We start from the raw sequence: 15,424 nt of genomic DNA, 5'->3' as shown, positions 1-15,424 counted from the left end.
AATGTAAAGCTGAGTGAGGGTTAGTGGATCTATTATACTGCTAATGAACGTGCATGATGACTGTTTGTGTACCTTTCTCTGGTTATGCTATAGTATATGTTCCAAGAAATTAAAACCATGTCAGTACTCTACTGACCACATTTTCCAGAGGTTGCAGGTGCACGCATCTTTGGGTTTTTGGTTTTCTTTTTCTCTTTTTCTTTTTTTTAAAGACTCTCACCTCCATCCTCTTGTAAATGAGTCAAATTCTGCCATCTTGATGCAGTCAGTGGGAGTTTTGCTTGCATAACGACAGCAGAACTGGCAGCTGGCGGAGAGAGAAGGGAGTGAGCTACTGCTAGCTCATTGAACGGAAGAGGAATACAGTGCGCCCTTTGGTTACCTGGCCAAGGCAAGCCCTGTAGGTGCTACAAACACAACCACTGGCAGGTTCTAGCAGCTGGTGGTTCCCCAACAATCCTCACCTGGGAAGCTCTTGAAAGAGTGGCTCTTCCTCAGGCTGGCAGAAGGGAATGAAGCAAACAGTCAACATGTGCAGACGTGCTAGCTGCCTGAAAGAAAACTTCTCATAGGGGAGTCCCATCTGAAGCTCACAAGTGTTCCCAGGAGCCCCACAAGTGAAGGGGAGTTACATTTCATAGCAGTAGTCCAAAGAGTTTTAAAAAAACAAAAAATAAAACCGCCAGGAGCATGTAAGAGCATTGTACACACTGCCAGGTCTCCTACAAACCAAGTGTTTCTCAGCAAAATGACAGGAGGAAAGCTGTACTCTGAGTGCTCCCACAGTGAAATCTCCCCAGTGCCAAACACTCACACTAGCCCCGGTGCATCCCTTAAGCCTCATATTAAGGGATTAAGTGGTACACAAAGCCTTGTGCTGGCTCTCTCTGTTGCAGTGTATTTCTCCCCATCGAGCAGAGCTGGAGCACTTCAACTCATTTTTCCCCTTTGTAAAGGTGAAAGTCAGCCCAGGCACTGCCCTAAGGAATGTAGACACTTTCTGCTTTCCACAGACATGCTCCTCTTTATTTAAAAAAAAAAAATCCCCTGCACTTTGCAACTTCCTTATTATCCAAGAACTCTTTTCTCTTAACAAAGCAAGCGTTTCCTTTGCTTCTTTCTCTTAGGGCTACCCAGGTTCTTAGAACAGGGGTGAAGGAGTTCAACAGAGACGTGGGAGAACTTCTGATCCAGCTCCATCAGCCACTGTCAGCTGATGCCGATCAGCAGGCATTCAGGCTCCTGGAATGAGCTGCTGACAGATTCCCCGTCACTTAACAGACGTGCCAGTAAGCGTGAGCTTTTTCTAGGGCTCACAAGACCTTGGAGTAGGTCTCTCACTCTATTTTTTGTTGGGGTACGTAAGGGTTAATTAAAAACCTGGGTAACTGCAATAGGGAGGAAGGCACAGGCAGGCTCTGTGTCTCTGCTTGATAGAGTTGCCACCCTTTCCCCTCCCCTTCTGCTTGTGAAGGATAGATAAGCATTTCAGCTGCATGAGGAATGAGCTTGTCTGAGGGACACCCTTTGAGTGAAGAAGTGTTATCTTCCCCCTCCCTTCCTTTCCCAGCTGCATAACGAGCTCGGGGTCATGGCTCCTTCCTCCTTCCCCTGTGAATATCTGATTAAGGGAATGTGTAGCTACAATTACTGCAAAGAAATGTATCTTCAAGGTAAAAAATGTCTGTATAATATGCTTAATGCTGTAAAGAGGGGTGGGGATAATTATATTCAGTGTAAAGCTATTAATATTCATTATATGAGCATTCATATTACTAAATAAGGGTTTGCGGAGTGTTGTAGTAGATGTGGGTATTTACATATTAACTTTAAAAAGTATGATGGAAACACGTCAGTGCTTATTCGACAAGTGGGTCGAGGGGAACAAGTACCACAATAAAGAAGCCCATTTACTCAACCCGCCTCTGGGTCAGCTTGCTCATTCTTTTCATCTCTAACATTTTCCACCGCTGTGGGCTGCTGCAGGCAAGTAGAAGATAAGTGAAAAAGAATAATCGTCTTTGGCTAGCTGAAATAGATAGAAGTCAGAAGATGATGCTCTCATACCAGGATGCCTCCTTATCCATACTTCCTGGCATAACCTATCACCTGCCCAATGCCCCTCCCCCAGCAAACCCTCTCCTTCCTGTTGTCTTATTTGCGAGATGGCTAAGCAGACCCATTCCCCATCCACAATGATATTTGTTTCTGGGGGTGACTGGTGGGCTCACTCCCTCAGTCTGGGTCAGCAGAACCATTCAGTCAATGATTCCTTCTATGTCTCATGCTGCTCCCACTCTTTATTAGCTGAAATACTCAAATTTCTGCCTGAGAGGGAACCAGGAATTCGTAAAATCGCCATCCTCACGAGATCCTTCCATTCCCTGTTCCGACAGTATTACCTTTGGTCTAATATTCATCACATACAAATCACCGCAATTACTTAAAAAATGTTTTGTGGGTGGGCAAGTCAAGCACTGGAAAGAATGGAAATGCCAATTTGCGGTTGCCTGTGCAATCTTAATACTTCCCTTTTTTTTGCATCCATTCTATGCACTGAATGAGGTGGAGGTCCTGTGGGGAAAAACAGTGTGTGATTGTGTTGGTAAAGGCTATAACAGTGCATGCATCCTGGACATCTTTCCCCATTCAACATAAACTCTCACACTCACGCTCGAAAGAATAAATCTAGAGTGTGCCCCAAGACAATGCAGATGTCTACATGGTGCAGGGAAGTAATACTCCTCATTCTCTCATACACTAACAGGGATTAGGCAGATTTTGGGCAGAGACAAAGTGGGTGAGGTGATATCTTCTATTGAACCAACTTCTGCTGGCGAGAGACAAGCTTTCAAGCCCCACACAGCTCTTCAGATTTTGAACAGATCCACCAAGCTTCCATTCTAGTATCAGATCCTTCTCCTTCCTTGGTGATGGAGCTAGAGCCTTCAGCAACCTCTTCCTTTTATCCCAGCCTATTAAAGCCACCTGCTTTTCAGCTTTTGAAATCGTTGCTTTATATTTTGTAATGAAATGTCTTGTGAATGTGAGAGGCAGGAAAAATATGACTATAGATTTTTATGGGTCTTTTGTGTGAAAAGAAAGAGGAAGAGCTCTGACTCTAAAGAAGTGATGTGGTTATTATTTCCCTCTGAATTCAGAATGGTGACACTGCTTTTTGCTTAATAACTTATAGCTATTAGGTTATGCTTCCACAAAGTTAGCAGTGGCGGTATTGTAAACCAGTCCTGCAGGTAGGCTTGAGTCTCTAAGGTTTTCTTTCATGTGTGGATCTCAGGGGAAAAAAAATACACATCTGAAAACTGCACAAAGAATTGGGTCAATCCTGTCAAGTTTGGATAAAAAAGACACCACCTCCCAAGTAAATACATTGACTATGTGCGTCTTGTGCCACAGGGTATCTGGAAACATGCACTGTACTGATGTTACAGCAGCAATCATTTAATACAAAGTCATCCACAGTGCAGTCTTCTTCCAGCTTCCAACTCAGGGCACTGCAGTCAGGTGCAGGTCACGATCTGTCACACTTCAAGTGGCAACACAGGCTCCCTTACACCCCCTGTTTTCACTCAATGGTAATTTTCTGAAACTATCCCTAGGGGCTTTCCAGGCTTGGGGTCTGCACAGAGGTAAATTATTTTGTGTGTGTGGAAAGGTTGGGCAAGAACAGTTCAGCTCCTTCTGAGTATGAGCATACTAGGTTTGAGGAAAATGCACACCCTTTCCCTAGATATGTGATTCTTGTGACATTTTTTTTTTAAAGAACAGTTTCACAGATTAAGGTTTCAGAGTAGCAGCCGTGTTAGTCTGTTGAAGTGAGCTGTAGCTCACGAAAGCTTATACTCAAATAAATTGGTTAGTGTCTAAGGTGCCACAAGTCCTCCTTTTCTTTTTACAGATTAAGGAGACATTGTCAAAGGCTTCCAAGTGACTTTCAAGTGGAACTCTCACTGACTGTGAGTCTCAATGAAACTTCCGAGTGCTTACATCATCTTGGAATATGAGACTTGCCTGTTAAGTCACTTAATTTCTTTCAAAAAGTTCCCTCAAAACAGAATGTCTGGGAGTTGCACATTGAGCTCTGTGCTGGAAATAGCCACCGCTGAGGACTAGCTCGGTGGAGCACGGTGGTGAGAATCGGTTTGATCTGACTGACTCCACTTCCGACCATCTCCTGCTCTGCCCATGCAGAGGGTCTGGCATGTTTTCTCCCTAAAGGTAAAGTGCTCAGCTGTAAATGACTGTATGAGATGGCAGAGGAGCGGAGCCATCAGTGCAAAGCAGCCCATCCAGAGTAGCCTCCTTTCCCCTCCACGTAGATGGTCTCCTATGGGCCGGACGGACAGGAGGTGGTGGCTGAGGAAGGGAAGCAATGTGGAGACACTGTCCGCAGCTCTGTAGTTAAGGCGGAGCTGAAGTTTGCACTGAAATTGGGCATCCAACCTCTTTGTTATGGATGAAGACTGCAATGTATCCTCCTGAAAACTACCGCTCTTGCTCAACAGTTTGTATTTAAAATTAATACAATTTTATTTTAAGGGTCTTTTAAGAAATTGAGCTGTGGATTCCTCTGCTACGCACATACAAATGGGCGTGACCCGGAAGTTACCTACTACCTCTCATTCACTTTCCTGTGTCCAGTAGGCCCATGATGGCAGCCTCCATCATACAGGAGTTACGTTCTCTAGCAAGCACTTCCTGTTTTCTCCCACACTGCCTCTCATGGTCGGGAGATGCTCTCCAAAAACGTCCATAAAACTATTTCATTATCCTCCTCCTCAACACCCTCTTCAAAATTCTTCTTTGCCATGGAGCCAAACTGTTGTCAACGTTTTTTTTTTTTGGGGGGGGGGGTTGGGGGGTAGGCTACTCCTGAGAATGCTCCAGACAGCCACTAAGTAATGGCTGCTACGTTTCTGCAAAAGCATGTGACCAGATCACATGACTCTGGACTCCATTTTGGGTACCTGTATTTTTCCACAAACTGGGCTGGGAGCTGTTTTTGAAACAAAGGTTTCCTGCCATGTGGTAAAGCTAAATAAGGCCATGGTTCTTCACTCCCGCACAACTCAACACCTGAGAGAAGCTCCGAAAGAAAAGGACTTGGAATGGTGGTAGGGATTCCAAGAGGCAAAGCAACTGCGGCTTGTGCCTCGAGAATCTGCGAGCTTGCTTGTATCATCAGTCAGGGTCAGAAATTGCTAATTCATTTCCAATCTTTCTAGTATTTTAAGCATTAGTGAGCAGGTTTTTTTTTATTTACTAGCTAATCCACTTTGATCTGTTTGGCATAACTTATAATTACTTAAAATCTATCCCTTGTAGTTAATAAACTTGTTTTTATGTTTTAATCTAAACCAGTGTGCTTTTAAGTGAAGTTTCTGAGGAAAAATCTCAGCCTGGTTAACACAAGTCATAGAATCATAGAAGAGTAAGGTTGGAAGAGACCTCAGGCCTTAAAAACCTCTAAGGATGAAGACTCCAACACCTCCAACCTAGACCGCCCCCACTGCAACTTGAGAATGTTGCTCCTTGTTCCGTCATCTCCCACCACTGAGAACAGCCGAGCTCCATTCTCTTTGGAACCCCCCTTCAGGTAGTTGAAGGCTGCTATCAAATCCCCCCTCACTCTTCTCTTCTACAGACTAAATAAGCCCAGTTCCCTCAGCCTCTCCTTGTAAGTCATGTGCCCTAGCCCCCTGATCATTTTTGTTGCTCTCCACTCGACTCTCTCCAATTTGTCCACATCCTTTCTGTAGTGGGGGGACCAAAACTGGACACAATACTCCAGATGTGGCCTCACCAGGGCCAAATAGAGGGGAATAATCACTTCCCTCGATCTGCTGGCAGTGCTCCTACTAATGCAGCCCAATATCCCGTTAGCTTTCTTGGCAACAAGGGCACACTGTTGACTCGTATCCAGCTTCTCATCCACTGTAATCCCCAGGTCCTTTTCTGCAGAACTGCTGCTTAGCCAGTCTGTCCCCAGTCTGTAGCAGTGCATGGGATTCTTCCATCCTAAGTGCAGGACTCTGGACTTGTCCTTGTTGAACCTCATCAGATTTCTTTTGGCCCAATCCTCCAATTTGTCTAGGTCACTCTGGACCTTATCCCTACCCTCCAGCATATCTACCTTTCTGCCCAGCTTAGTCTCATCCGCGAACTTGCTGAGGGTGCAATCCATCCCATCATCCAGATCATTAATGAAGATGTTGAACAAAACTGGCCCCAGGACTGACCTCTTGGGCACTCCGTATGGTACCGGCTGCCAACTAGACATTGAGCCGTTCATCACTACCCGTTGAGCCCGACAATCTAGCCAACTTTCTATCCACCTTATAGTCCATTCATCCAATCCATACTTTTTTAACTTGCTGGCAAGAATACTGTGGGAGACTGTATCAAAAGCTTTGCTAAAGACAAGATATATTACGTCCACTGCTTTCACCATATCCACAGAGCCAGTTATCTCATCATAGAAGGCAATCAGGTTGGTCAGGCATGACTTGTCCTTAGTGAATCCATGTTGACTGTTCCAGATCACCTTCCTCTCTTCCAAGTGCTTCAAAACATTTTCCTTGAGGACCTGCTCCATGATTTCCAGGTGCACATTGCCCTCTCCACATTGAGAGAGGGCCAAGCTTTATTAATGAGTTTACACTGTACAGATCCCCGTGCAGTGCCACATGGTAAAATTGTGGGTTTATACTCCAGTGTGGGTGTGGGTTCATACTCCAGTGTGGGTGTATGGTGCCACCTGCTGGTGTGTTGGGTGATAACTGGGCCTGGAAAGGCTGAATCTCCAACATAGCAGGGTGAGCAGGCCAACCCAGCTCAGGGGTTAAAGCCTGTATTGGTTCCCAGACTACACCCAAGGGTGACAACCTGTCACAGTACCCTTGTACTCTCCTGTCTGTATCCATCTGTTGTCTTGGGTCTTATCATTTAAATGGTAAGCTCTGTTTTTGCAGCTCCTAGCACAGTGGCCCATGACTGAGTCTGCTAGCAGCGACAGTAATACAAATAATAAATAACTGAAGATGAGCATCTGGCCCAGTGTCTAACTAATAAATCTCCCCAAGAAGGCTTTGGGTTAAAATGGTATTTTAACACAATGTATGAGCAGCAAAATGGATTAGGGTGGAGCCGCAGTGTGCTAGACACTGTATACACGTAAAGACTGTACTCCCAGGTAGAAAAGGGCCATGCTATAAGAGGATTTCAATGTGTAGTTTTTATCTTTCTTTTCTAGTTTCAAAGATTTCACATAAAAAAGTAGTGCACGTATCATTTGAACTTGCTCCTTTTATAAGGGAATATAACTGGAGTCGTTTTCAGACATAGTCCCCAGCCTAACTGGCCGATATTGGATTACGGCAATGCAGTTCATAGACAGACATGCAAGCTTGTCACTTTCTAATGCAGTGGATGTGCTGTGTAGCAGAATTGCTAGGATTCATGTTCAGTTGCAGCTTTGGGACCCATCATTGTGAGATGTTATCCTCTATGAATGGGCTTTCTTTATCTCACAGAAGGGAGAACCATAGCAGCATATGCAATTGTAATGATTATTTCAGCACCCTGAATGTCTGATCGAATCCTATTTGTATTCTCTCCAGGATGTGTTTAATAGATCATTTTCTATAGTGAAAATGATGTCTAATTATGAAAATATAGCTCTTAAATCTTTTGTAGTTTCTCCTATAAAAATAGATTTCCCTTCCCTGGAAGTAAATAATGGCTCTTTATTTATTTATAAAAGTAGAAATATATTATAATTTCTTATCACTTGCACTGAGATGTAAGTGTGTGGGTTTCTGTTAATTTTAATTATGTCTATGAAAGTTTGTAGCAACCCCCTGATAATGTATTGAAAATGTATTAGTGGGCTTATTTCTACAAAGAAATATTAAAACTATCTGTTAGCAGCATACTGTCCACGATGGAGGATTTCTGAAGTTAAGAACTAATTGTACATCAATACACAGATTTTTTTTCCCATTTGTTTCTTCTTTGCAAAATGCATCACCATCCAATGTAAAACATGGGAATCAAGCCAGTATACCCTCAGTACAATGCAGTTTGTGGAATAAGAGTACATAAGAATGGCCATATTGGGTCAGACCAGTGGTCCATCTAGCTTCATATCCTGTCTTCCAACAGTGGTCAATGCTTCTCTTGGATGGTTTAGACACAACAAATCCTGCATCTTGGCAGGGAGTTAGATTATATGACCCTTGCAGTCCCTTCTAACCCTGTGGTTCTATGATTCTAGGTGCTTCAGAGGGAATGAACAGAACAAGTAATCTTTGAGTGATCCATCCCCTGTTGTCCAGTCCCAGCTTCTGGCAATCAGAGGCTATGGATGCCCAGAGCATGAGGTTGCGTCCCTGATGATCCTGTATAATAGCCATTGATAGACCTATCATCCATGAACTTATCTAGTTTTGAACGCTTTTATAGTTTTGGCCTTCACAATGTCCCCTGGCAATGAGTTCCACGGGTTGACTGTACGTTGTGTGGAGAATTTCCTTTTGTTTGTTTTAAACCTGCCACCTATTAATCATAGAATCACAGGACTGGAAGGGACCTCAAGAGGTCATCTAGTCCTGTTCCCTGCACTCATGGCAGGACTAAGTATTATCTCTGACAGGTGTTTGTCTAACCTGCTTTAAAAAATCTCCAGTGATGGAGATTCCACAACCTCGCAAGGCAATTTATTACAGTGCTTAACCACCCTGACAGTTAAGAAGTTTGTACTAATGTCCAACCTAAACCTCCCTTGCTGCAATTTAAGCCCATTGCTTCTTGTCCTGTCCTCAGTGGCTAAGAAGATTTTTTTTTTCTCCCTCCTCCTTGTAAAAACCTTTTATTTACTTGAAAACTGTTATCATGTCCCCTCTCAGTCTTCTCTTTTCCAGACTAAACGAGCCCAGTTTTTTCAATCTTCCCTCATAGGTCATGTTTTCTAGACCTTTAATCATTTTTAATCATCAACTATGAGCCCCAGATCGCTTTCCGCAGTACTCTTTCCTAGGCAAAAAGAAAAGGAGTACTTGTGGCACCTTAGAGACTAACAAATTTATTTGAGCATTTTTTTTGTCTAACAAATTTATTAGGCAGTCATTTCCCATTTTGTATGTGTGCAACTGATTGTTCCTTCCTAAGTGGAGTACTTTGAATTTGTCATTATTGCATTTCATTCTATTTACTCCAGTTTGTCCAGATCATTTTGAATTTTAATCCTATCCTCCAAAGCACTTGCAACCCCTCCCAGCTTGGTATCTTCCACAAACTTTATAAGTGTACTCTCTATGCCATTATTTAAACCAGTGATGAAGATATTGAACAGAACCGGACCCAGAACTGATCGCTACAGGACGCCACTTGATATTGCCCTTCCAGCTTGACTTTGAACCACTGGTAACTACTCTCTGGAAATCATTTTCCAACCAGTTATGCACCAACCTTATAGTAGCTCCATCTAGGTTGTATTTGAATACATTCTTCTCTTCACATTCTTAGTCATATCAGTTCAATTTGTTTGAGGTTGTTCTGCATTTGTCTTTTCGCATCCTTCCCTTGGATTGTTAGTTTAATGACCCCCTGGCTACTCCAGCTAAAAGATGCTTGTGAGATGCAGGCTGTCACATTTCATGTAACTCTCTCTCCCACTGGAATGTTCCACAAAACCAAAATCTGGTGAGGTTTTGTCTGTATTCGGTTTGATTAGACGTAGACTTGTGTGTTTTGTTTTATTTTATTTTGCTTGGTAATTCACTTTGTTCTGTATGTTACTAATTGGAACCACTTAAATCCTATTTTCTGTATTTAATAAAATCACTTTTTACTTATTAATTAACCCAGAGTATGTATTAATACCTGCAGGGGGAGGGGGAGAGACTGCAAACAGCTCTGCATATCTCTCTGTCAGGGTTATAGAGGGCGAATAATTCATGAGTTTACCCTGTATAAGATTTATACAGGGTAAAACAGATTTATTTGGGGTTTGGACCCCATGGGGAGTTACCAATCTGAGTGTCAAGGACAGGAACACTTGCTAAGTTGCTTTCAATTAATCCTACAGCTGTTAGGGAACTTGGTTCAGACCTGGGTCTGGGTTTGCAGCAGGCTAGCAGGTCTGGCTCAAACCAGGCAGGGCACTGAAGTCCTAAGCTGACAGGGCAGGTGTCAGGGTTCCTTCCCCACTCTGAACGCTAGGGTACAGATGTGGGGACCTGCATGAAAAACCTCCTAAGCTTATCTTTACCAGCTTAGGTCAAAACTTCCCCAAGGTACAAAATATTTCACCCTTTGTCCTTGGATTGGCCGCTACCACCACCAAACAAATACTGGTTACTGGGGAAGAGCTGTTTGGAAACGTCTTTCCCCCCAAAATACTTCCCAAGAAGACTTTTAATAGAAATAGAAGTAAATAGAAGTAAAGAAATCACCTCTGTAAAATCAGGATGGTAGATACTTTACAGGGTAATTAGATTCAAAACATAGAGAATCCCTCTAGGCAAAAACTTAGTTACAAAAAAGATACACAGACACCTATTCGACATTGGTGAGGCCTCATCTGGAGTACTGTGTCCAGTTTTGGGCCCCACACTTCAAGAAGGATGTGGATAAATTGGAGAGAGTCCAGCGAAGGGCAACAAAAATGATTAGGGGACTGGAACACATGAGTTATGAGGAGAGGCTGAGGGAGCTGGGATTGTTTAGCCTGCAGAAGAGAAGAATGAGGGGGGATTTGATAGCTGCTTTCAACTACCTGAAAGGGGGTTCCAAAGAGGATGGCTCTAGACTGTTCTCAATGGTAGCAGATGACAGAACGAGGAGTAATGGTCTCAAGTTGCAGTGGGGGAGGTTTAGATTGGATATTAGGAAAAACTGTTTCACTAAGAGGGTGGTGAAACACTGGAATGCGTTACCTAGGGAGGTGGTGGAATCTCCTTCCTTAGAGGTTTTTAAGGTCAGGCTTGACAAAGCCCTGGCTGGGATGATTTAACTGGGAATTGGTCCTGCTTTGAGCAGGGGGTTGGACTAGATGACCTTCTGGGGTCCCTTCCAACCCTGATATTCTATGATTCTATGATTCTATGATTCTAAATAGTTATTCTATTCAGCACAATTCTTTTCTCAGCCATTTAAAGAGATCATAATCTAACATGTACCTAGCTAGATTACTTACTAAAAGTTCTAAGACTCCATTCCTGGTCTATCCCCGGCCAAGATAGAATATAGACAGACAGACACAGACCCTTTGTTTCTCTCCCTCCTCCCAGCTTTTGAAAGTATCTTGCCTCCTCATTGGTCATTTTGGTCAGGTGCCAGCGAGGTTACCTTTAGCTTCTTAACCCTTTACAGGTGAGAGGAGCGTTCCCCTGGCCAGGAGGGATTTCGAAGGCGTTTACCCTTCCCGCTATATTTATGACAGCAGGAAAGCAGGGGCAGAAGTAGTCTTGGCACCGCAGGTGGCAGCTCCCAGGGGGGTTTCTGTGATCCAGCCCGTCACAAGGGGAATCCTGAAAAATCTGTTATCCCGGTGTGGGAAATGTTGGTAAATGGTGGGTTTGTAACAGAAGCCACTCTAAGTTACCTTGACCAGTTCATTCATTGTTAGCCTCAACCCTTTCCTGAAGTGCCACATCTAGATCTGAGTCATCCTGACAGTCATCCTCCAAGTTAATGTAGGTCTTAATCCTACTGTCTAGGCACAGCCTGAATTACTTAGGTCAGCAGGCCCCCACAGAGAAGTTACTGGGAGCGTTACTATGTCTCACAGAATTATCGTAAGGTTGTCATGCACCGCTGAAAGTTGCCATGAAAAAGAGACTTCTACATTGCTCTGATTTCTTTCTAGTTCTGGTCTGCATTGCAGGCGCAGTTTAGAAGGGCAGTCAGGCTAGCAGTGGCGAACAATGACACACCATTTCTTCGTACTTACCGCAATGAACAAATAACAATGAGCGTGTTCTTCATTCCCTGGGGCTTACCTGGTTTATGGCGATCGATTTGCTTTGTTAAAAGTAGGTGGCTAATAATGGAGCCAAAACTACAAAAGAATTTGACCAATGTCACTCGTGGCCTGAGAGTTTTCAAGCATCATAACGATACAGCTCTGACTTTCTCTCTCCAATTAATTGTTTGCTTTTTCCCTTGTGGAAAACCAGGTCAGCGGTTCGTCTGAACTGGAACTAATCTAAGCCAGTCATCCACTGCACAGCTGAGAAGTCTGACTCTCGGTCCTCGGAGTGACAATGGGGCTGAATGCCCTTCAGCTCCTGTTCAGAAAATGCTCTGAGAACAGTGGCATCGCTGGGGGTGCTGGGACCTTCCAACAGGTGCCCCGGCATGGCCAAGACTGAGGATTTCGGGTTGGCCCAAAGAAAACTTCTGTATTCCCATTTATTTATTTTTTAAAAACAAAAGTGCCAGAGATCCACAGCTGTTGGGGCCTTTGCAGTTTTTTAAAATAATCCAACCAGCAATATAAACTCAACAACAGGGACTCAGAGCACGGAATATACCCCGTCTACCAAAAAAACCAGCAACCAACCATGCAAACGAAAACCTCCCACCTGTGCCCTCCATGTGAAATGTCTAATTTTGCTGTCTCTATGGCTCAGTTTCTTTCTAAGGTGATTTTCCAAAATGAAAAGTGGTGCTTTCCCTTCTGTGTGGCATTTGAATACTGACATACAGGATTGGGTGTCTGTCTCCCTGTAGCATGAACATTGCCTGGCTCGGAATCCAAATAATTCCCAGTGTTTGCTGGTGTGATGTCCTGTGTTAACTCCTGTATGATCCTGCTATAACATGGCCACCAGCTAATGCTACAAGGGGAACCACGGCTTCTTGCCATGTTTTCACTAAAATAAATTGAGTGGTTACCACTGGTTGCTATGTTATACCCAGCAAAGTCACAGGTCACCAGCATGGTGCCAGTGAGGGATGACTTTGCCTCCATTACATCAAATGAGAAATGTTTATAATGAAGGGATGGTTTTTTAAACTGTGGAGAGATGCACGTAAAAGCTGTGCTCATTTACAATAGTCGTGCACATGGATTGAGTACAAGTGCATGCAAATGTCACTTGCAAAACAAGAGCCTGGTCCAAAGCCTATTGAAGTCAATGAAAAGACTCTGCTTGATTTCAGTAGGAAGTTAATCAAGCTCCTTCTAACCATTTGCCATTGCTACTTGAGTTGTGAGTGCGGTTGCTCCTTCTTCCTGGCTGCTCACAGTAGCTACACACTCAGCACAATTTTAGTGTATTGAAAAGCAAATGGAGAGAAGACTTGATTACAGTGTGCAAGGACCTTCACAGGGAGAAAATGCCAGTTACTAAAGGGCTCTTGAATCGAGAGAGAAGGGCATTACAAGAACCAATGGCTGGAAGCTGATGCCAGACATTCAAATAGGAAATAAAGTAGAAATGTTCAACTATATGTGTATTAACCACTGGAACAAACTATCAAGGGAAGTGTTGGATTCTCTCTCTCTTGTTGCCTTCCGATCCGGACTAGACCCCTTTCTGAAACACGTGCTTTACTCAGACATAAGTGATTTGGCTCAGTTCAGGGGTAACTTAGTGAATTGTACTGGCCTGTGTGATACATGAGGGCAGACTCGATATTCTTATGGTCCCCTTTGGACTTAAACTCTGTAACTCAAGGTGTGGGCCAACACTAGCAGTCCTGCTTTGAGCAAAGTTCCCCTTCCCCTCAGGAAACGTTGCAGGATCTGGTTCCAAGCCCTTTACTAAAAGTCTGTTTTTTTCTATTAGCTGATCATGGATGGGCTGCTGGAACGAGCAGATTCATTGGAAGTTAAGGAAGTATGGGCTGGATGAATGCACTATAAGGTGGGTAGAAAGCTGGCTAGATTGTCGGGCTCAACGGGTAGTGATCAATGGCTCCATGTCTAGTTGGCAGCCGGTGTCAAGTGGAGTGCCCCAGGGGTCGGTCCTGGGGCTGGTTTTGTTCAATATCTTCATAAATGATCTGGAGGATGGTGTGGATTGCACTCTCAGCAAATTTGCGGATGATACTAAACTGGGAGAAGTGGTGGATATGCTGGAGGGGAGGGATAGGATACAGAAGGACCTAGACAAATTGGAGGATTGGGCCAAAAGAAATCTGATGAGGTTCAATAAGGATAAGTGCAGGGTCCTGCACTTAGGACGAAAGAACCCAATGCACAGCTACAGACTAGGGACCAAATGGCTAGGCAGCAGTTCTGCGGAAAAGGACCTAGGGGTGACAGTGGACGAGAAGCTGGATATGAGTCAGCAGTGTGCCCTTGTTGCCAAGAAGGCCAATGGCATTTTGGGATGTATAAGTAGGGGCATAGCGAGCAGATCGAGGGACGTGATCGTTCCCCTCTATTCGACATTGGTGAAGCCTCATCTGGAGGACTGTGTCCAGTTTTGGGCCCCACACTACAAGAAGGATGTGGATAAATTGGAGAGAGTCCAGCGAAGGGCAACAAAAATGATTAGGGGTCTAGAACACATGAGTTATGAGGAGAGGCTGAGGGAGCTGGGATTGTTTAGCCTGCAGAAGAGAAGAATGAGGGGGGATTTGATAGCTGCTTTCAACTACCTGAAAGGGGGTTCCAAAGAGGATGGCTCTAGACTGTTCTCAATGGTAGCAGATGACAGAACGAGGAGTAATGGTCTCAAGTTGCAGTGGGGGAGGTTTAGATTGGATATTAGGAAAAACTTTTTCACTAAGAGGGTGGTGAAACACTGGAATGCGTTACCTAGGGAGGTGGTAGAATCTCCTTCCTTTGAGGTTTTTAAGGTCAGGCTTGACAAAGCCCTGGCTGGGATGATTTAACTGGGAATTGGTCCTGCTTCAAGCAGGGGGTTGGACTAGATGACCTTCTGGGGTCCCTTCCAACCCTGATATTCTGTGATTCTATGATTCTATGATTGCAAATACGAGCACACTTTGGCAACAAGACGTAGAAATGATAGTGTAAAAGTCGGCAAATACTGAACATATAAGCATTGCACAATAAGTTTTTAGAGACCTATTGAGCAGCTTCTGGGGTGTTCGATTTCCACACACAGTGCCCCAGGCACCCAGCTAGAACCCAAGGAAAGCTGTCACTCTCTACCAGTGATCAACACAGCCATACCCTGCTTTTGAATAAATTTAGAGTCGCAGCAGCAAATAATAGCCTTACGCAGTGGTGGAACTGTCAGCTCCAGAAAGAACACAGTGAAGTTCCCTTCCCCCACAAACAGAATCTAAAACTATTCATTTAACTCATTGTAAGACATTTCCTGCTCATGTTAGTGCAGCTGAGGCCAAGGTAAGCAATCAAATATACCTATTTAATTGTATAGTTGGAGCCAACCAGGTGGAGTCTCTGATCTTTACATTC

This window comes from Lepidochelys kempii, chromosome 6 (genome assembly GCF_965140285.1).
Source record: "Lepidochelys kempii isolate rLepKem1 chromosome 6, rLepKem1.hap1, whole genome shotgun sequence".
Lineage (NCBI taxonomy): Eukaryota > Metazoa > Chordata > Testudines > Cheloniidae > Lepidochelys > Lepidochelys kempii.
Note: the sequence above shows the minus strand (reverse complement) of the source record.